The sequence below is a fragment of the Cryptomeria japonica genome, unplaced genomic scaffold (genome assembly GCF_030272615.1).
Source record: "Cryptomeria japonica unplaced genomic scaffold, Sugi_1.0 HiC_scaffold_453, whole genome shotgun sequence".
NCBI lineage: Eukaryota > Viridiplantae > Streptophyta > Pinopsida > Cupressales > Cupressaceae > Cryptomeria > Cryptomeria japonica.
This window is the reverse complement of record NW_026729273.1, coordinates 57,501-80,000: the sequence shown is the minus strand read 5'-3', so window position 1 is coordinate 80,000 and position 22,500 is coordinate 57,501. Positions and strand designations below refer to the sequence as shown.

General features: G+C 60.5%; 2 non-coding genes across 2 annotated transcripts; both read right to left on the bottom strand.

Moving 5' to 3' along the window:
* Positions 1 to 4,298: 4,298 nt before the first annotated feature.
* Positions 4,299 to 4,417, bottom strand: LOC131871763 (5S ribosomal RNA). The gene has a single exon (XR_009369969.1). It is a non-coding gene; the product is annotated as a 5S ribosomal RNA (ribosomal RNA).
* Positions 4,418 to 9,869: 5,452 nt separating this feature from the next.
* Positions 9,870 to 9,988, bottom strand: LOC131871762 (5S ribosomal RNA). Its single transcript, XR_009369968.1, has one exon. It is a non-coding gene; the product is annotated as a 5S ribosomal RNA (ribosomal RNA).
* Positions 9,989 to 22,500: the final 12,512 nt, after the last annotated feature.

The following is a 22,500-nucleotide window of genomic DNA, read 5'->3' as shown; positions in this document are numbered from 1 at the left end:
GATGTGTGCTCCAAGGTGCGGCGTGCACGAAGTCCGAGCCCGGTTTGCCCCGGGTGCGCACCTCGCGTGCACCTTCGCCGGGGTGAGCACCTTGGTGTGCAGACCTTGGTTGGGTTGCGCGCCCTGGTGCGCACCAAGGAGCGCTCTGAAGTGTGCTCCAAGGTGCGGCGTGCACGAAGTCGGAGCCCGGTTTGCCCCGGGTGTGCACCTCGGGTGCGCACCTCGCGTGCACCTTCGCTGCGGTGGGCACCTTGGCTGGGTTGCGCGCCTTGGTGGGCACCATGCAGTGCACGAAGTCGGAGCCCGGATTGCCCCGGGCGCGCACCTCCGCCAGGGTGGGCACCTTGGTGCGCACAACTTGCCTGGGCTGCGCACCAGGAAGGGCTCAAGATGGCACCCGCGTTCCGTTTTTTTCACTATCTTTCAGAACGGAAATTTTAAAATCTCGTTTTTTTTTGCCTTTTCTGGAAATTAGTGAAGGCAGCGCATCAAAGGTGCGCAACGCTGGTGCGAACCTGGGAGCGCTCCGATGTGTGCTCCAAGGTGCGGCGTGCACGAAGTCGGACCCCGGTTTGCCCCGGGTGCGCACCTCGCGTGCACCTTGGTGCGCACACCTTGGCTGGGTTGCGCGCCCTGGTGGGCACCATGGTGCGCACCAAGGAGCGCTCCGAAGTGTGCTCCAAGGTGCGGCGTGCACGAAGTCGGAGCCCGGTTTGCCCCGGGTGCGCACCTCGCGTGCACCTTCGCCGCGGTGGGCACCATGGCGTGCACGAAGTCGGAGCCCGGTTTGCCCCGGGTGCGCACCTCGCGTGCACCTTCGCCGGGGTGGGCACCTTGGTGTGCAGACCTTGGCTGGGTTGCGCGCCCTGGTGGGCACCATGGTGCGCACCAAGGAGCGCTCCGAAGTGTGCTCCAAGGTGCGGCCTGCACGAAGTCGGAGCCCGGTTTGCCCCGGGTGTGCACCTCGGGTGGGCACCTTGGTGCGCATGCCTTGCCTGGGCTGCGCACCAGGGCGGGCTCAAGATGGCACCCGCGTTCCTTTTTTTTCACTATCTTTCAAAACGGAAATTTTAAAATCTCATTTTTTTTTGCCTTTTTCTGGAAATTAGTGAAGGCAGCGCATCAAAGGTGCGCACCTCGCTGCCCACCACGGTGCGCAACGCCGGTGGGCACCCGGGAGTGCTTCGAAGTGTGCTCCAAGGTGCTGCGTGCACGTTGTCGGAGCCCGGTTTGCCCCGGGTGCGCACCTCGCGTGCACCTTCGTCGGGGTGGGCACCTTGGCTGGGTTTGCCCCGGCTGCGCTCCGAAGCGGGGTTATTGGAGCGCCGCCTCTTTTTTTGTCGGAGCGTTTGGTGGGGTTTCTCGCATTGGCTCTTCCGAGGCCCGGTTGCCACCCTGGCGCGCACGAAGTCGGAAGTAGGGTTAATTGCCCGGGTGCGCACCTTTGCCAGGGTGGGCACCTTACCTGGGCTGCGCACCAGGGCGGGCTCAAGATGGCACGCGCGTTCCGTTTTTTTCACTATCTTTCAAAACGGAAATTTTAAAATCTCCTTTTTTTTTTGCCTTTTCTGGAAATTAGTGAAGGCAGCGCATCAAAGGTGCGCACCTCGCTGCCCACCTTGGTGTGCTCTGAGGTGCGCACCCGGGAGCGCTACGAAGTGTGCTCCAAGGTGCGGCGTGCACGTTGTCGGAGCCCGGTTTGCCCCGGGTGCGCACCTCGCCTGCACCTTGGCCGGGGTGGGCACCTTGGCTGGGTTTGCCCAGGGTGCGCTCCGAAGCGGGGTTACTGGAGCGCCCCCTCTTTTTTTGTCAGAGCGTTTGGTGGGGTTTCTCGCATTGGCTCTTCCCAGGCCCGGTTGTTGGGTGCGCTCCCACCCTGGCGCGCGCGAAGTTGGAAGTTGGGTTAATTGCCCGGGCGCGCACCTTCGCCAGGGTGGGCACCTTGGTGCGCACACCTTGGCTGGGCTGCGCACCAGGGCGGGCTCAAGATGGCACCAGCATTCCCTTTTTCTCACTATCTTTCAAAACGGAAATTTTAAAATCTCGTTTTTTTTTTGCCTTTTATGGAAATTAGTGAAGGCATCGCATCAAAGGTGCGCACCTCGCTGCCCACCTTGGTGTGCTCCGAGGTGCCCACCACGGTGCGCAACGCCGGTGCGAACCCGGGAGCGCCCCGATGTGTGCTCCAAGGTGCGGCGTGCACGAAGTCGGACCCCGGTTTGCCCCGGGTGCGCACCTCGCGTGCACCTTGGTGCGCACACCTTGGCTGGGTTGCGCGGCCTGGTGGGCACCATGGTGCGCACCAAGGAGCGCTCCGAAGTGTGCTCCAAGGTGCGGCGTGCACGAAGTCGGAGCCCGGTTTGCCCCGGGTACGCACCTCGCGTGCACCTTCGCCGGGGTGGGCACCTCGGCTGGGTTGCGCGCCCTGGTGCGCACCAAGGAGCGCTCCGAAGTGTGCTCCAAGGTGCGGCGTGCACGAAGTCGGAGCCCGGTTTGCCCCGGGTGCGCACCTTCGCCGCGGTGCGCACCATGGCGTGCACGAAGTCGGAGCCCGGTTTGCCCCGGGTGCGCACCTCGCGTGCACCTTCGGCGGGGTTGCGCGCCCTGGTGGGCACCATGGTGCGCACCAAGGAGCGCTCCGAAGTGTGCTCCAAGGTGCGGCGTGCACGAAGTCGGAGCCCGGTTTGCCCCGGGTGCGCACCTCGCGTGCACCTTCGGCGGGGTTGCGCGCCCTGGTGGGCACCATGGTGCGCACCAAGGAGCGCTCCGAAGTGTGCTCCAAGGTGCGGCGTGCACGAAGTCGGAGCCCGGTTTGCCCCGGGTGCGCACCTCGCGTGCACCTTCGCCGCGGTGGGCACCATGGCGTGCACGAAGTCGGAGCCCGGTTTGCCCCGGGTGCACACCTCGCGTGCACCTTCGCCGGGGTGGGCACCTCGGCTGGGTTGCGCGCCCTGGTGCGCACCAAGGAGCGCTCCGAAGTGTGCTCCAAGGTGCGGCGTGCACGAAGTCGGAGCCCGGTTTGCCCCGGGTGCGCACCTCGCGTGCACCTTCGCCAGGGTGGGCACCTCGGTGCGCACACCTTCTCAATGTTTTCTTGCCTTTTCTGGAAATTGGTGAAGGCAGCGCATCAAAGGTGCGCACCTCGGTGTGCTCCGAGGTGCGAACCCGAGAGCGCTCCGAGGTGCCCACGAAGTCGAAAGTCGGGTTAATTGCATTGTTTTCCCCGGGTGCGCTCCGAGGTGCGCAACATCGGCGCGCACCAAGGAGGGCTCCGAAGTGTGCTCCAAGGTGCGCACGATGGCGTGCACCTCTGGTGCGCACGATTCGGAGCTCGGTTTGACCGGGGTGCGCACACCTTGGCTGGGTTGCGCACCTTTTGTGCGCTCCAAGGTGCGCACGAAGTCGGAGCTCGGTTTGCCCCGGGTGCGCACCTTCGCCAGGGTGCGCACCTTGATGCGCACGCCTTGGCTGGGCTGCGCACCTTGGTGGGCGCCATGGTGCGCACCTTTCGTGCGCTCCAAGGTGCGCACGAAGTCGGAGCTCGGTTTGCCCCGGGTGCGCACCTTGGTGGGCGCCATGGTGCACTCCGAGGTGCCCAAGATTGGTGCGCACCAAGGAGCGCTCCGAAGTGCGCTCCAAGGTGCGCGCGAAGTCGAAAGTTGGGTTAATTGTCCGGTTTGCCTCGGGTGCGCACCTTGCGTGCACCTTCGCCAGGGTGGGCGCCTTGGTGCGCACACCTTGGCTGGGCTGCGCACACCTTGGCACCCGCGTTTCCTTCATTTTAAATTTTTTTTTTTTACAATCTCTCAAGTGGGAAATTCTATAATCTCAACTTTTTTTGCCTTTTCAGGAAACTTTTGAATGGAGCGCATCATTGGTGCGCTCCGAAGTGTGCTCCAAAGCTCTCTCCAGCTGCGTGCACCTGCCCCGGCCGCGCACCCGGCCCCGCCCAGCTTCGCTCACCTGTCCCGGGCGTCTGGTGCGGAACCTTAGAGTAAGAAACATCACCGTGCACCTTGGCCAACGTGCGCGACTCGACCGAGCGCGCACTGGCCGAGGTGCACACCGATTTCACCTGGGTGCGCGCGCAGCACCTCGGGCGCACCGGGGTGCGCGCACAACGCCCGGGTTGCACCGTGGCCTGTGTGCTCGGGGCGCCTCGGGTGCGCGCTCGGTGTCGCCCCCGCGCGCGCGGTAGTGCGGGCAGCGCACCCCGGCCCGGCCCGGCCCCGACGAGAACGCAAACGGGCAAAAGGTTTATTCAAATAGCATTGCGACGCCCGGCGAAAAACTAAAAAAGGGTGCAACACCGGGACTTCCCGGGAGGTCACCCATCCCAGTACTACTCCGGCCCAAGCGCGCTTAACTGCGGAGTTCTGATGGGATCCGGTGCACTAACGCTGGTATGATCGCACCCGTTATGAGCTTGTCGCAGTGTGTACTTAGCAAACCGCGACCCACGTGCGAATCCACCCCGGCCACCCACCCCCGTCGAGGTGCACACCCTCCCTCGCGAAGTGCGCCCCGTTCGCCAAGTGTGAGCCCTGCCCGGGTGCGCGCACCTTGCTAGGGCGTCGGGTGTGCACCCGGCCCGGCCTACGTGCGTGCACCTGGAGGGGGCGTCGTGTGCGTGCAGTGTCCCGTCTGCAACGCGGTGCCCACACACCACCTCGGGCGCAACGACCTGCGCTCACATGTGGGCCGAGTGCACCTTGGTGCATGTTCGGGGCGCCTCGGGTGCACGCTCGATCTTGCCCCGGTGCACCAAGGCGCTCGGTTTGCCCCGGGTGCGCACTTGGTGCAAGGTGGGCACCCAAAATAGGGATCAAGCACCAAAACACAAGTTTCGGGATGCAAAATGGGACCCAAGGACCACAAATGCGTTCCAAGACCCATGATGGGTCCACGAGAACAAAAATGTGTTCCGAGACTTAATAAACAAATATTGGGTTTTAGGAGAAGAAACATGCTCTGATGCCCAAAACGAGAATCGACCCCGAAAAGGCCACAGGCCAAAAGTGGGATGCGAGACAAAAAAAAATGGGACCCGAGGACCAAAATTGGGTTCCCAGGTCGAAGACAGGGCAACCGGACAAGAAACGACCTCTAAGGCTCGAAATGAGTCCCGACGACTAAAACTTGACAAGAAGCACCCATCAGGCACCCAACTCGACACCCATGGGATGCCGACCCACCCGGGCTTCCACCTAGCACACCTTGGCACCCACCCACCCTCGCACCCAACCTCGCACCCAACTTAGCACCTTTGAACCCACATTGGCACTCACCCTGACCCTGGCACCTTGGAACCCACATTGGCACTCACCTTGACCCTGGCACCCACCTTTGCACTCACCTTGGGACCCACCCTGGCTCCCACCTCGGCACCCACCCAGACACCCACCTTGGTTCCTTGGCACCCACCTTGGATCCTTGGCACCCACCCCGACACCCACCTTGGCACGCAACTTGGCTACTTGCCACCCACCTTGGCTCCTTGACGCCCACCCCGACAACCACCCCGTGACCTACCCTGGCTAGGGTTGGTGCACACCCACCCTGGTGCCCACCTTGGCACCCACCCTATGACCCACCTTGGCACGCACCTTAGTACCCACCCCGTTACCCACCCTAGGACCCACCCCGTGACCCACCTTGGCCAGGGTGGGTGCCTTGGTGCGCACAACTTGCCTGGGCTGCACACCAGGGCGGGCTCAAGATGGCACCCGCGTTCCGTTTTTTTCACTATCTTTCAAAACGGAAATTTTAAAATCTCATTTTTTTCTTTTTTTTGCCTTTTCTGGAAATTAGTGAAGGCAGCGCATCAAAGGTGCGCAATGCTGGTGCGAACCCGGGAGCGCTCCGATGTGTGCTCCAAGGTGCGGCGTGCACGAAGTCCGAGCCCGGTTTGCCCCGGGTGCGCACCTCGCGTGCACCTTCGCCGGGGTGAGCACCTTGGCTGGGTTGCGCGCCCTGGTGCGTACCAAGGAGCGCTCTGAAGTGTGCTCCAAGGTGCGGCGTGCACGAAGTCGGAGCCCGGTTTGCCCCGGGTGTGCACCTCGGGTGCGCACCTCGCGTGCACCTTCGCTGCGGTGGGCACCTTGGCTGGGTTGCGCGCCTTGGTGGGCACCATGCAGTGCACGAAGTCGGAGCCCGGTTTGCCCCGGGCGCGCACCTCCGCCAGGGTGGGCACCTTGGTGCGCACAACTTGCCTGGGCTGCGCATCAGGAAGGGCTCAAGATGGCACCCGCGTTCCGTTTTTTTCACTATCTTTCAGAACGGAAATTTTAAAATATCGTTTTTTTTTGCCTTTTCTGGAAATTAGTGAAGGCAGCGCATCAAAGGTGCGCAACGCTGGTGCGAACCTGGGAGCGCTCCGATGTGTGCTCCAAGGTGCGGCGTGCACGAAGTCGGAGCCCGGTTTGCCTCGGGTGCGCCCTGGTGGGCACCATGGTGCGCACCAAGGAGCGCTCCGAAGTGTGCTCCAAGGTGCGGCCTGCACGAAGTCGGAGCCCGGTTTGCCCCGGGTGTGCACCTCGGGTGGGCACCTTGGTGCGCATGCCTTGCCTGGGCTGCGCACCAGGGCGGGCTCAAGATGGCACCCGCGTTCCTTTTTTTTCACTATCTTTCAAAACGGAAATTTTAAAATCTCATTTTTTTTTGCCTTTTTCTGGAAATTAGTGAAGGCAGCGCATCAAAGGTGCGCACCTCGCTGCCCACCACGGTGCGCAACGCCGGTGGGCACCCGGGAGTGCTTCGAAGTGTGCTCCAAGGTGCTGCGTGCACGTTGTCGGAGCCCGGTTTGCCCCGGGTGCGCACCTCGCGTGCACCTTCGTCGGGGTGGGCACCTTGGCTTGGTTTGCCCCGGCTGCGCTCCGAAGCGGGGTTATTGGAGCGCCGCCTCTTTTTTTGTCGGAGCGTTTGGTGGGGTTTCTCGCATTGGCTCTTCCGAGGCCCGGTTGCCACCCTGGCGCGCACGAAGTCGGAAGTAGGGTTAATTGCCCGGGTGCGCACCTTTGCCAGGGTGGCACCTTACCTGGGCTGCGCACCAGGGCGGGCTCAAGATGGCACGCGCGTTCCGTTTTTTTCACTATCTTTCAAAACGGAAATTTTAAAATCTCCTTTTTTTTTTGCCTTTTCTGGAAATTAGTGAAGGCAGCGCATCAAAGGTGCGCACCTCGCTGCCCACCTTGGTGTGCTCTGAGGTGCGCACCCGGGAGCGCTACGAAGTGTGCTCCAAGGTGCGGCGTGCACGTTGTCGGAGCCCGGTTTGCCCCGGGTGCGCACCTCGCCTGCACCTTGGCCGGGGTGGGCACCTTGGCTGGGTTTGCCCAGGGTGCGCTCCGAAGCGGGGTTACTGGAGCGCCCCCTCTTTTTTTGTCAGAGAGTTTGGTGGGGTTTCTCGCATTGGCTCTTCCCAGGCCCGGTTGTTGGGTGCGCTCCCACCCTGGCGCGCGCGAAGTTGGAAGTTGGGTTAATTGCCCGGGCGCGCACCTTCGCCAGGGTGGGCACCTTGGTGCGCACACCTTGGCTGGGCTGCGCACCAGGGCGGGCTCAAGATGGCACCAGCATTCCCTTTTTCTCACTATCTTTCAAAACGGAAATTTTAAAATCTCGTTTTTTTTTTGCCTTTTATGGAAATTAGTGAAGGCATCGCATCAAAGGTGCGCACCTCGCTGCCCACCTTGGTGTGCTCCGAGGTGCCCACCACGGTGCGCAACGCCGGTGCGAACCCGGGAGCGCCCCGATGTGTGCTCCAAGGTGCGGCGTGCACGAAGTCGGACCCCGGTTTGCCCCGGGTGCGCACCTCGCGTGCACCTTGGTGCGCACACCTTGGCTGGGTTGCGCGGCCTGGTGGGCACCATGGTGCGCACCAAGGAGCGCTCCGAAGTGTGCTCCAAGGTGCGGCGTGCACGAAGTCGGAGCCCGGTTTGCCCCGGGTACGCACCTCGCGTGCACCTTCGCCGGGGTGGGCACCTCGGCTGGGTTGCGCGCCCTGGTGCGCACCAAGGAGCGCTCCGAAGTGTGCTCCAAGGTGCGGCGTGCACGAAGTCGGAGCCCGGTTTGCCCCGGGTGCGCACCTTCGCCGCGGTGCGCACCATGGCGTGCACGAAGTCGGAGCCCGGTTTGCCCCAGGTGCGCACCTCGCGTGCACCTTCGGCGGGGTTGCGCGCCCTGGTGGGCACCATGGTGCGCACCAAGGAGCGCTCCGAAGTGTGCTCCAAGGTGCGGCGTGCACGAAGTCGGAGCCCGGTTTGCCCCGGGTGCGCACCTCGCGTGCACCTTCGGCGGGGTTGCGCGCCCTGGTGGGCACCATGGTGCGCACCAAGGAGCGCTCCGAAGTGTGCTCCAAGGTGCGGCGTGCACGAAGTCGGAGCCCGGTTTGCCCCGGGTGCGCACCTCGCGTGCACCTTCGCCGCGGTGGGCACCATGGCGTGCACGAAGTCGGAGCCCGGTTTGCCCCGGGTGCGCACCTCGCGTGCACCTTCGCCGGGGTGGGCACCTCGGCTGGGTTGCGCGCCCTGGTGCGCACCAAGGAGCGCTCCGAAGTGTGCTCCAAGGTGCGGCGTGCACGAAGTCGGAGCCCGGTTTGCCCCGGGTGCGCACCTCGCGTGCACCTTCGCCAGGGTGGGCACCTCGGTGCGCACACCTTCTCAATGTTTTCTTGCCTTTTCTGGAAATTGGTGAAGGCAGCGCATCAAAGGTGCGCACCTCGGTGTGCTCCGAGGTGCGAACCCGAGAGCGCTCCGAGGTGCCCACGAAGTCGAAAGTCGGGTTAATTGCATTGTTTTCCCCGGGTGCGCTCCGAGGTGCGCAACATCGGCGCGCACCAAGGAGGGCTCCGAAGTGTGCTCCAAGGTGCGCACGATGGCGTGCACCTCTGGTGCGCACGATTCGGAGCTCGGTTTGACCGGGGTGCGCACACCTTGGCTGGGTTGCGCACCTTTTGTGCGCTCCAAGGTGCGCACGAAGTCGGAGCTCGGTTTGCCCCGGGTGCGCACCTTCGCCAGGGTGCGCACCTTGATGCGCACGCCTTGGCTGGGCTGCGCACCTTGGTGGGCGCCATGGTGCGCACCTTTCGTGCGCTCCAAGGTGCGCACGAAGTCGGAGCTCGGTTTGCCCCGGGTGCGCACCTTGGTGGGCGCCATGGTGCACTCCGAGGTGCCCAAGATTGGTGCGCACCAAGGAGCGCTCCGAAGTGCGCTCCAAGGTGCGCGCGAAGTCGAAAGTTGGGTTAATTGTCCGGTTTGCCTCGGGTGCGCACCTTGCGTGCACCTTCGCCAGGGTGGGCGCCTTGGTGCGCACACCTTGGCTGGGCTGCGCACACCTTGGCACCCGCGTTTCCTTCATTTTAAATTTTTTTTTTTTACAATCTCTCAAGTGGGAAATTCTATAATCTCAACTTTTTTTGCCTTTTCAGGAAACTTTTGAATGGAGCGCATCATTGGTGCGCTCCGAAGTGTGCTCCAAAGCTCTCTCCAGCTGCGTGCACCTGCCCCGGCCGCGCACCCGGCCCCGCCCAGCTTCGCTCACCTGTCCCGGGCGTCTGGTGCGGAACCTTAGAGTAAGAAACATCACCGTGCACCTTGGCCAACGTGCGCGACTCGACCGAGCGCGCACTGGCCGAGGTGCACACCGATTTCACCTGGGTGCGCGCGCAGCACCTCGGGCGCACCGGGGTGCGCGCACAACGCCCGGGTTGCACCGTGGCCTGTGTGCTCGGGGCGCCTCGGGTGCGCGCTCGGTGTCGCCCCCGCGCGCGCGGTAGTGCGGGCAGCGCACCCCGGCCCGGCCCGGCCCCGACGAGAACGCAAACGGGCAAAAGGTTTATTCAAATAGCATTGCGACGCCCGGCGAAAAACTAAAAAAGGGTGCAACACCGGGACTTCCCGGGAGGTCACCCATCCCAGTACTACTCCGGCCCAAGCGCGCTTAACTGCGGAGTTCTGATGGGATCCGGTGCACTAACGCTGGTATGATCGCACCCGTTATGAGCTTGTCGCAGTGTGTACTTAGCAAACCGCGACCCACGTGCGAATCCACCCCGGCCACCCACCCCCGTCGAGGTGCACACCCTCCCTCGCGAAGTGCGCCCCGTTCGCCAAGTGTGAGCCCTGCCCGGGTGCGCGCACCTTGCTAGGGCGTCGGGTGTGCACCCGGCCCGGCCTACGTGCGTGCACCTGGAGGGGGCGTCGTGTGCGTGCAGTGTCCCGTCTGCAACGCGGTGCCCACACACCACCTCGGGCGCAACGACCTGCGCTCACATGTGGGCCGAGTGCACCTTGGTGCATGTTCGGGGCGCCTCGGGTGCACGCTCGATCTTGCCCCGGTGCACCAAGGCGCTCGGTTTGCCCCGGGTGCGCACTTGGTGCAAGGTGGGCACCCAAAATAGGGATCAAGCACCAAAACACAAGTTTCGGGATGCAAAATGGGACCCAAGGACCACAAATGCGTTCCAAGACCCATGATGGGTCCACGAGAACAAAAATGTGTTCCGAGACTTAATAAACAAATATTGGGTTTTAGGAGAAGAAACATGCTCTGATGCCCAAAACGAGAATCGACCCCGAAAAGGCCACAGGCCAAAAGTGGGATGCGAGACAAAAAAAAATGGGACCCGAGGACCAAAATTGGGTTCCCAGGTCGAAGACAGGGCAACCGGACAAGAAACGACCTCTAAGGCTCGAAATGAGTCCCGACGACTAAAACTTGACAAGAAGCACCCATCAGGCACCCAACTCGACACCCATGGGATGCCGACCCACCCGGGCTTCCACCTAGCACACCTTGGCACCCACCCACCCTCGCACCCAACCTCGCACCCAACTTAGCACCTTTGAACCCACATTGGCACTCACCCTGACCCTGGCACCTTGGAACCCACATTGGCACTCACCTTGACCCTGGCACCCACCTTTGCACTCACCTTGGGACCCACCCTGGCTCCCACCTCGGCACCCACCCAGACACCCACCTTGGTTCCTTGGCACCCACCTTGGATCCTTGGCACCCACCCCGACACCCACCTTGGCACGCAACTTGGCTACTTGCCACCCACCTTGGCTCCTTGACGCCCACCCCGACAACCACCCCGTGACCTACCCTGGCTAGGGTTGGTGCACACCCACCCTGGTGCCCACCTTGGCACCCACCCTATGACCCACCTTGGCACGCACCTTAGTACCCACCCCGTTACCCACCCTAGGACCCACCCCGTGACCCACCTTGGCCAGGGTGGGTGCACCCACCCTGGTGCCCACCTTGGCACCCACCCATCCTAGCACCCAGCCTGTGACCGGGCTTGGAACCCAACCTTGCACCCGCACCCGTCTTGGCCAGTGTGGGTGCGCACCCATCCTGGCACCCACGTTGTGACACACCCTTTAACCCACGCACCCTAGCACCCACGTTGGCACCCACCTTGGAACCCAACCTAGCAACTTGGCACCCACCCCGTGACCCACCTTGGCATCCACCATAGCAGTCGCCGACTTGGCACCCACCTCGGCACCCACCTTGACACTTGTGGACCCACCTTGCCACTCACCCTAGCATCGACCCATCCTAGCACCCACCCTGGCACCTTTGCACCCTAGCACTCACCCATCCTAGCACCTAACCTGTGACCCACCTTGACACTCACCCTCGCACCCACCTTGGAACCCAACCTAGCACCCACCCACCCTGACACCAACCCTAGCACCTACCCACCCTTGCACCCACCCTGTGACCCATCTTGGCACCCACCCATCCTACCACTCAACCTATCACCCACCTTCTCACCCACCTTGGCATCCACCTTAGCACCCACCCACACTGGCACCTTGGCACCCACCTCGGGCAAGGTGGGTGCACACCCACCCTGGCACCCAATTTAGAACCCACCGAGCATGTTACCCACCTTGGCACCCACATTGCAGCCCACCCTAGTACCCACCCTATGACCCACATTGGCATCCACACCCTAGCACCCAGGCACCTCGACACCCGCCTTGACACCCACCCTAGCACTGAACCTGTGACCCACCTTGGAACTCACCCTAGAACCCACCCACCCTGTGAACCACCTTGGCATCCACCTTAGCACCCACCCACCTTGGCACCCACTCTAGCACTCACCCATCCTAACACCCAACTTGTTACCCACCTTGGCACCCGCCCTCGCGTCCACCTTGAAACCCACCCTAGCACCCACCCACGCAGGAGCCCACCTTGGCACCCAACCTAACACCCACGCATCCTGGCACCCAACTTGTGACCCACCTTGGAACCCACCCTAGTACCCACCTTTGAACCCACTATATCACCAACCCACCTTGGCACCCACCCTATGACCCTCTTTGGAATCCACCCTAGCACGCACCCACCCTGGCACCCACCATGGAGCGCACCCTAGCACCCACCCACCTCGGCACGCACCTCAACACCCACCTTGGTGTGCGCACTGCGCCAACCTCTCAAAGACCCTATGTGGTGCGCTCCAAAGTGTACACCTTTGGTGCGCTCCAAGGTGCGCACCTTTGGTGCACACCGAGGTGCACACCAAAGTGTGCACCGAGGTGAGCACCAAAGTGCACTCCAGGGTGCACACCAAGGCGTGCACCTTTGGTGCGGTCAATGCAAACGAATTCGGAAGTTGGGGTCGATGTCCTAATCGCTGCTGCAGACTACACGTATGAGAATCGGACAAATAGCTTTATATAGGGGAGGTGTTGCGTTTGATGGGTCGACTCCCCTGGTTGTGTGCACTGCACCAACTTCAAAGACCCTGTCTTGTTTAAGAAGTCAAAAGTTGGGGTGGATGTCCTAATCATTGCTGCAGTCTACGCATGTATGAGAATCAGACAAATAGCTTATATAGGGGAGGTGTTGCATTCGGTGGGTTGACTCCCCTGGTTGTGCGCACTGCGCCAACCTCAAAGACCCCGCATAGCAGAAGAAGTCGGAAGTCGGATTTTGGTGAGCACCAAGGCGTGCACCTTTGGTGCGGTCAACGCAGACGAATTCAGAAGTTGGGGTGGATGTCCTAATCGTTGTTGCAGGCTACACATGTATGAGAATCAGACAAATAGCTTATATAGGGGAGGTGTTGGGTTTGATGGGTCAACTCCCTTGGTTGTGCGCATTACGCCAACCTCAAAGACCTTGTTTTCGTTAAGAAGTCAAAAGTTGGGGTCAATGTCCTAATGGCTCCTGCAGGCTACACATGTATGAGAATCGGACAAATAGCTTATATAGGGGAGGTGTTGGGTTTGATGGGTCGACTCCCCTGGTTGTGCGCATTACGTCAACCTCAAAGACCTTGTTTTCGTTAAGAAGTCAAAAGTTGGGGTCGATGTCCTAATTGCTCCTGTAGACTACACATGTATGAGAATCAGACAAATAGCTTATATAGGGGAGGTGTTGGGTTTGATGGGTTGACTCCCCTAGTTGTTCGCATTACACCAACCTCAAAGACCTTGTTTTCGTTTAGAAGCCGAAAGTTGGGGTCGATGTCCTAATTGCTCCTGCAGGCTACGCATGTATGAGAATCAGACAAATAGCTTATATAGGGGAGGTGTTGGGTTTGATGGGTCGACTCCCCTGGTTGTGCGCATTGCGCCAACCTCAAAGACCCTGCATTGCGGATGAAGTCGAAAGTCAGAGTTTGGTGTGCTACAAGGTGTGGTCGAAGGTGCTCACCTAGGTGTGCACCTTTGGAGCACAGGAAAAGTGCCCTCCAAAAGTGCGCACCTTTGGAGTGCACAAAAGTGCCCTCCAAAAGTGCGCACCTTTGGAGCGCAGAAAAGTGCCCTCCAAAAAGTGCCCTCCAAAAGTGCGCACCTTTGGAGCGCAGAAAAGTGCCCTCCAAAAAGTGCCCTCCAAAAGTGCGCACCTTTGGAGCGCAGAAAAGTGCCCTCCAAAAAGTGCCCTCCAAAAGTGCGCACCTTTGGAGCGCAGAAAAGTGCCCTCCAAAAAGTGCCCTCCAAAAGTGCGCACCTTTGGAGCGCAGAAAAGTGCCCTCCAAAAAGTGCCCTCCAAAAGTGCGCACCTTTGGAGCGCAGAAAAGTGCCCTCCAAAAAGTGCCCTCCAAAAGTGCGCACCTTTGGAGCGCAGAAAAGTGCCCTCCAAAAAGTGCCCTCCAAAAGTGCGCACCTTTGGAGCGCAGAAAAGTGCCCTCCAAAAAGTGCCCTCCAAAAGTGCGCACCTTTGGAGCGCAGAAAAGTGCCCTCCAAAAGTGCGCACCTTTGGAGCGCACAAAAGTGCCCTCCAAAAGTGCGCACTTTTGGTGCGCACCAAGGCGCTGGTTCGGTCGTTGCAGGCGAGTTCGGAAGTTGGGGTCGATGTCCTGAGCGGAGGTGCAAACTACACAGGTGTCGGAATCGGACAAATAGCTTATATAGGGGAGGTGTATGCTTCGATGGGTCGACTCCCCAGGTTGAGCGCACCGCGCCAACCTCAAAGACCCTACGGTATGGATGAAGTCGGAAGTTGGGTCCGATGACCGATTCGATTAGTAGGTATGCTCATGAGGTCGGAATTTGGGTCCGATGACCTGCCATGTGCAGGAAGGCGAATGTTGACACTGTGCGTTGCAAGGTGCACACCAAGGCGCTGGTGCGGTCTTTTTAGTCGAGTTCGGAAGTTGGGGTCGATGTCCTGATCGGAGGTGCAAGCTACACAGGTGTGGGAATCGGACAAATAGCTTATATAGGGGAGGTGTATGCTTCGTTGGGTCGACTCCCCGGGTTGAGCGCACCGCGCCAACCTCAAAGACCCTACGGTATGGATGAAGTCGGAAGTTGGGTCCGATGACCGATTCGATATGTAGGCATACTCGCGAGGTCGGAATTTGGGTCCGATGACCTGCCACGTGCAGGAAGGCGAATGTTGGCACTGTGCGTTGCAAGGTGCGCACCAAGGCGCTGGTTCGGTCGTTGGAGGCGAGTTCGGAAGTTGGGGTCGATGTCTTGATCGGAGGTGCAAACTACACAGGTGTGGGAATCGGACAAATAGCTTATATAGGGGAGGTGTATGCTTCGTTGGGTCGACTCCCCGGGTTGAGCGCACCGCGCCAACCTCAAAGACCCTACGGTATGGATGAAGTCGGAAGTTGGGTCCGATGACCGATTCGATATGTAGGCATACTCGCGAGGTCGGAATTTGGGTCCGATGACCTGCCATGTGCAGGAAGGCGAATGTTGGGACTGTGCGTCGCAAGGTGCGCACCAAGGCGCTGGTGCCGTCGTTGCAGTCGAGTTCGGAAGTTGGGGTCGATGTCCTGGTCAGAGGTGCAAACTACACAGGTGTGGGAATCGGACAAATAGCTTATATAGGGGAGGTGTATGCTTCGATGGGTCGACTCCCTGGGTTGAGCGCACCGCGCCAACCTCAAAGACCCTACAGTATGGATGAAGTCGGAAGTTGGGTCCGATGACCGATTCGATACGTAGGCATATTGGCGAGGTCTGAATTTGTGTCCGATGACCTGCCATGCGCAGGAAGGCGGAATTTGGGTCCGATGACCGAGTTGATGGCGTGCCATGCGCAGAAAGGCGGAATTTGGGTCCGATGACCGAGTTGATGTTGATGGCCCGCCATGCACAGGAAGGCGGAATTTGGGTCCGATGACCGATTTGAAGGCGTGCCATACGCAAAAAGGCGGAGTTTGGGTCCGATGACCGAGTTGATATTGATGGCCCGCCATGCGCAGGAAGGCGGAATTTGGGTCCGATGACCTGACATACGCATGGAGTCCGACTCGGGGGCCGATGTTCGATTCGATGACTTGCATTGTGGGTAAAGTCGGAAGTTGTGGTCTTTGACCCGATTCGATGACCAGACTTCGGCTGCTTGAGAATCGGACAAATAACTTATATAGGGGAGGTAGTGTTCTCGAGCATCCTCCCCCCGTGCCCGTTTATGTCGATTGATGCTGGTGCTTGACTGGTTGGAGCGCTCGGATGCAAAAATCTTGCACCAGGATTTATCGATTGTGATGGACACGGCAAGTCTCCTGATTGCTATGCAGGAGCTCATCGTGAATCTCTATGCGGCCTTGGTATGGACTCGACCTGCGGAATGGTTCGGCAATGGTAGTCGCTCCAACACGTCCTTGCAATGGCCACAGAGGTGATTCGACTAGAGCTCCAGTCTAGCTTTTGGGTTGCTTGGCGGACTGGTATAGCCGCGATCGAGTTCCGGCCATGAACGTTTTAGATAGCTCTTGGGCTTTCTGGGACGGAAGTCGGAAGTTTGGGCTGTTGTCCGATTTGATGACCATTCTTCGGATGTGTGAGAATCGGACAAATAACTTATATAGGGGACTGTGTTGTCTCACGCAGCCCCCTCCGTGCCCCTCTATCTCGACCGATGTTGGTGCTTGAAAGGGTTGGGATCGCTCGGATTTATAAACGTGCACCACCATTTGTCGAGTGTGAGGGACGCGGCAGGTCTCCTAAATGCTATGCGGGCGCTCTCTGAGAATCTCTATCCGGCCTCGACACAGACTAGTCTTGCTGAATGGTTTGGCACTGGTAGTCGATCCAACACGTCGTTGTTGTGGCCGCCTAGGCGATTCGATTCGAGCCCCCGTCTAGCTTTTGGGTTGCTTGGCGGATTTTGCCCTATCCGCAAGTGAGCTCGGTCCCTAAACGTTCGAGAAACCCGATTGCTATGCGCCGACTCTCTTTCTTGCGAGCCTCCATCTAGCTTTTGGGTCTCTACGGAACGGAAGTCGGAATCTGGGACCGTTGTTTGATTCGACGAGGCAGACTACGGTTGTGCGAGAATCGGACAAATAACTTATATAGGGGAGGTGTTGACTGGAGCATTCTCCCCCGTGCCCCTCTAACTCGACCAATGCTGGCGCTCGAACGGTGGTAGCGCTCGGATTTTCATTGAGCGCCAGCATTGGTCGATTTAGAGGGGCATGCGAGATTCCCGAATGCTATGCGAGGGCTCTAACGGAAATGTCTATTGGTTTCGGTATGGATGCAATTGCGAGTGGTTCGGCAAAGGTAGTCGTTCCGATGCGTCCATGTCGTGGCCAAATCGATAATTCGATTTGAGCCCTCGTATAGCATTTGGGTCTCTCGATGTGATTCCGCATTCCAGTCCCTTTGGGCACTGCTTGAGCCGCATCCCAGGGGGTTCCCTTCCCAATAATCTGCCTCGCAACCCGATTGCTATGCGGTGAGGCTCCTCGGCCGCCTCGGAACTATCTGTGTATCAGACGCATCGCGGGATAAGGGGTTGGCAACGGTAGTCGCCCCAAGCGCGTCCGATGCTTGGACCATTCCGAGGCGGCCCTGAAGCCTCTTCCGTCTAGCCGTTGGGTCCTTCTCGCCGCATCCCTCGCCTCGCACCCCGATTGCTATGCGGTGAGGCTCCTCGGCCGCCTCGGAACTATCTGTGTATCGGACGCGTCGCGGGATAAGGGGTTGTCACTGGTAGTCGCCCCAAGCGCGTCCGATGCTTGGACCATTCCGAGGCGGCCCTGAAGCCTCTTCCGTCTAGCCGTTGGGTCCTTCTCGCCGCATCCCTCGCCTCGCACCCCGATTGCTATGCGGTGAGGCTCCTCGGCCGCCTCGGAACTATCTGTGTATCGGACGCGTCGCGGGATAAGGGGTTGTCATTGGTAGTCGCCCCAAGCGCGTCCGATGCTTGGACCATTCCGAGGCGGCCCTGAAGCCTCTTCCGTCTAGCCGTTGGGTCCTTCTCGCCGCATCCCTCGCCTCGCACCCCGATTGCTATGCGGTGAGGCTCCTCGGCCGCCTCGGAACTATCTGTGTATCGGACGCGTCGCGGGATAAGGGGTTGTCACTGGTAGTCGCCCCAAGCGCGTCCGATGCTTGGACCATTCCGAGGCGGCCCTGAAGCCTCTTCCGTCTAGCCGTTGGGTCCTTCTCGCCGCATCCCTCGCCTCGCACCCCGATTGCTATGCGGTGAGGCTCCTCGGCCGCCTCGGAACTATCTGTGTATCGGACGCGTCGCGGGATAAGGGGTTGTCACTGGTAGTCGCCCCAAGCGCGTTCGATGCTTGGACCATTCCGAGGCGGCCCTGAAGCCTCTTCCGTCTAGCCGTTGGGTCCTTCTCGCCGCATCCCTCGCCTCGCACCCCGATTGCTATGCGGTGAGGCTCCTCGGCCGCCTTGGAACTATCTGTGTATCGGACGCGTCGCGGGATAAGGGGTTGTCACTGGTAGTCGCCCCAAGCGCGTCCGATGCTTGGACCATTCCGAGGCGGACCCGAAGCCTCTTCCGTCTAGCCGTTGGGTCCTTCTCGCCGCATCCTTCGCCTCGCACCCCGATTGCTATGCGGTGAGGCTCCTCGGCCGCCTCGGAACTATCTGTGTATCGGACGCGTCGCGGGATAAGGGGTTGTCACTGGTAGTCGCCCCAAGCGCGTCCGATGCTTGGACCATTCCGAGGCGGACCCGAAGCCTCTTCCGTCTAGCCGTTGGGTCCTTCTCGCCGCATCCCTCGCCTCGCACCCCGATTGCTATGCGGTGAGGCTCCTCGGCCGCCTTGGAACTATCTGTGTATCGGACGCGTCGCGGGATAAGGGGTTGTCACTGGTAGTCGCCCCAAGCGCGTCCGATGCTTGGACCATTCCGAGGCGGACCCGAAGCCTCTTCCGTCTAGCCGTTGGGTCCTTCTCGCCGCATCCCTCGCCTCGCACCCCGATTGCTATGCGGTGAGGCTCCTCGGCCGCCTTGGAACTATCTGTGTATCGGACGCGTCGCGGGATAAGGGGTTGTCACTGGTAGTCGCCCCAAGCGCGTCCGATGCTTGGACCATTCCGAGGCGGACCCGAAGCCTCTTCCGTCTAGCCGTTGGGTCCTTCTCGCCGCATCCCTCGCCTCGCACCCCGATTGCTATGCGGTGAGGCTCCTCGGCCGCCTTGGAACTATCTGTGTATCGGACGCGTCGCGGGATAAGGGGTTGTCACTGGTAGTCGCCCCAAGCGCGTCCGATGCTTGGACCATTCCGAGGCGGCCCCGAAGCCTCTTCCGTGTAGCCGTTGGGTCCTTCTCGCCGCATCCCTCGCCTCGCACCCCGATTGCTATGCGGTGAGGCTCCTCGGCCGCCTTGGAACTATCTGTGTATCGGACGCGTCGCGGGATAAGGGGTTGTCACTGGTAGTCGCCCCAAGCGCGTCCGATGCTTGGACCATTCCGAGGCGGCCCCGAAGCCTCTTCCGTGTAGCCGTTGGGTCCTTCTCGCCGCATCCCTCGCCTCGCACCCCGATTGCTATGCGGTGAGGCTCCTCGGCCGCCTTGGAACTATCTGTGTATCGGACGCGTCGCGGGATAAGGGGTTGTCACTGGTAGTCGCCCCAAGCGCGTCCGATGCTTGGACCATTCCGAGGCGGACCTGAAGCCTCTTCCCTCTAGCCGTTGGGGCTTTCTCGCCGCATCCCTCGCCTCGCACCCCGATTGCTATGCTGTGAGGCTCCTCGGCCGCCTTGGAACTATCTGTGTATCGGACGCATCGCGGGATAAGGGGTTGGCAGTGGTAGTCGCCCCAAGCGCATCCGATGCTTGGACCATTCCGAGGCGGCCCTGCAGCCTCTTCCGTCTAGCCGTTGGGGCCATCTCGCCGCATCCCCCACCTCGCACCACGATTGCTATGCGGTGAGGCTCCTTGGCCGCCTCGGAACTATCTGTGTATCGGACGCATCGCGGGATAAGGGGTTGTCACTGGTAGTCGCCCCAAGCGCGTCCGATGCTTGGACTATTCCGAGGCGGCCCTGCAGCCTCTTCCGTCTAGCCGTTGGGGCCATCTCGCTGCATCCCCCACCTCCTCGGCCGCCTCGGAACTATCTGTGTATCGGACGCATCGCGGGATAAGGGGTTGGCAGTGGTAGTCGCCCCAAGCGCGTCCGATGCTTGGACTATTCCGAGGCAGCCCTGCAGCCTCTTCCGTCTAGCCTTTGGGGCCATCTCGCCGCATCCCTCGCCTCGCACCCCGATTGCTATGCGGTGAGGCTCCTCGGCCGCCTGGGAACTATCTTCGTATCGGACGCATCGCGGGATAAGGGGTTGTCACTGGTAGTCGCCCCAAGCGCGTCCGATGCTTGGACTATTCCGAGGCGGCCCTGTGGCCTCTTCCGTCTAGCCGTTGGGGCCATCTCGCCGCATCCCCCACCTCGCACCCCGATTGCTATGCGGTGAGGCTCTTCGGCCGCCTTGGAACTATCTTCGTATCGGACGCATCGCGGGATAAGGGGTTGTCACTGGTAGTGGCCCCAAGCGCGTCCGATGCTTGGACTATTCCGAGGCGGCCCTGCAGCCTCTTCCGTCTAGCCGTTGGGGCCATCTCGCCGCATCCCCCACCTCGCACCCCGATTGCTATGCGGTGAGGCTCCTCGGCCGCCTTGGAACTATCTTCGTATCGGACGCATCGCGGGATAAGGGGTTGTCACTGGTAGTCGCCCCAAGCGCGTCCGATGCTTGGACTATTCCGACGCGGCCCTGTGGCCTCTTCCGTCTAGCCGTTGGGGCCATCTCGCCGCATCCCCCACCTCGCACCCCGATTGCTATGCGGTGAGGCTCCTCGGCCGCCTTGGAACCATCTTCGTATCGGACGCATCGCGGGATAGGGGGCTGTCACTGGTAGTCGCCCCAAGCGTGTCCGATGCTTGGACCATTCCTAGGCGGCCCTGAAGCCTCTTCCGTCTAGCCGTTGGGGCCTTCCCGCCCCATCCCTCGCCTCGCACCCCCGATTGCTATGCGGTGAGGCTCCTCGGCCGCCTTGGAACCATCTGTGTATCGGACGCATCGCGGGATAAGGGGTTGGCACTGGCAGTCGCCCCAAGCGCGTCCGATGCTTGGACCATTCCGAGGTGGCCCTGAAGCCTCTTCCGTCTAGCCGTTGGGGCCTTCCCGCCCCATCCCTCGCCTCGCACCCCGATTGATATGCGGTGAGGCTCCTCGGCCGCCTTGGAACTATCTGTGTATCGGACGCATCGCGGGATAAGGGGTTGGCACTGGTAGTCGTCCCAATCGCATCCGATGCTTGGACCATTCCGAGGCGGCCCTGCAGCCTCTTCCGTTTAGCCGTCGGGGCCTTCCCGCCGCATCCGTCGCCTCGCATCCCGATTCCTATGCGGTGAGTCTTCTCGGCCGCCGCGGAACTATACCTGTTATTGCTACTGCATCCTTCGGCTGGTAACCTCCTCTGCCGCCTTGGAACGTTCTCTTTGTCGGACGCGTCGCGGGATAAGGGGTTGGCACTGGTAGTCGCCCCAAGCGCGCCCGATGCATAGACCGCTCCGAGTCGACCTTGCTTTCAGCCTCTCACATGCATAGACCTCTCTGAGTCGACCCTGCAGCCTCTCACGTTTAGCCTTTGGAATCTCGCCTCACAACATGATTGCTATCCTTGATGCATCCCTTGCCTCGAGCCCTGATTGCTTTCTTGGCTGCATCCCTCCTCTCCTCACAGCCCGGTTGTCATCACTGCTTCATCCGTCGCTTCATGCATTCTGGCTGCTGGGCCCTTCCCACCGCACACCTCGATTGCTATCTCTTCTGCATCACACACCCCGATTGCTATCTCTGCTACATCCCTCGGCTCTCACTTCTGCATCCTTCGCCTCACACCTCGATTGCTATCAATGCTGCATCCGTAACCTCACACCCCGATTGCTATGCGGGGAGGCTCCTTGGCCGCCTTGGAAATTTTTGTGTGTCGGACGCACCGCGGGATAAGGGGTTGGCACTGGTAGTCGCCCCAAGTGCGCCCGATTCTTAGACCGCTTCGAGGTGACCTCGTAGCCTCTTTCGTCCAGGCTTCCTGCCTTCAACGCCCTTTTTACACCTCGATTGCTATGCGCGGGCTCGTTGGCGTCTATCACCTCTCTGCGAAGAGTGGCACGATGATTGTTGGGGTAAATCGTAGCAGTCCGATCTCTGGCCTTGGGCCATTGTGAGGGCTGATCGATTTCCTGTGCGCATCTCGTGTTCGCCCAGTAACAGACTCGACGACTTGTAATCGGTCTTGTTCCCGATTGTTCCTGGAGGTAGTCTTCGGAACTCTTGGATTTGACCTGTCACTCGAACTGTCCTCTTCCGAGGATGCTTGTGTGTGTGTGCTTGTGCCATTTCCTTGGCGGTATTAACGAGATATTAAAGAGCGGAGTGAGCGCCTCGCCCAGCTATGTTTGGGGCTCTCACTCCCTTACCCGGTGTGCGACCGCTTTGCACGTAGGTTGCGGAGCATCGCGACTCTTTCGATGTTTGGCGGTTGTCTTCCGGTGATGCGTTGGTCCCGAAGTGCACGTTACTAGCATTTCTGCCATTGTTCTCGATCTTTGGCACGTTCCTTCGTTGCAATTGGATATATATCTCCGTTTATACGCGCAGGCTTCTCCCGCCTATTCAGCGCTGTCCCACTCTCAGCACTCTCGTGGTCTCCTTGGCTTCTCTCTCCCGTGAGCGAGCTCTCTTCTCGAGTCTTTTCCATGTCCCATGGAGGTTGCCTTGCGAAATTCGGGCACACAAACGTGACCGG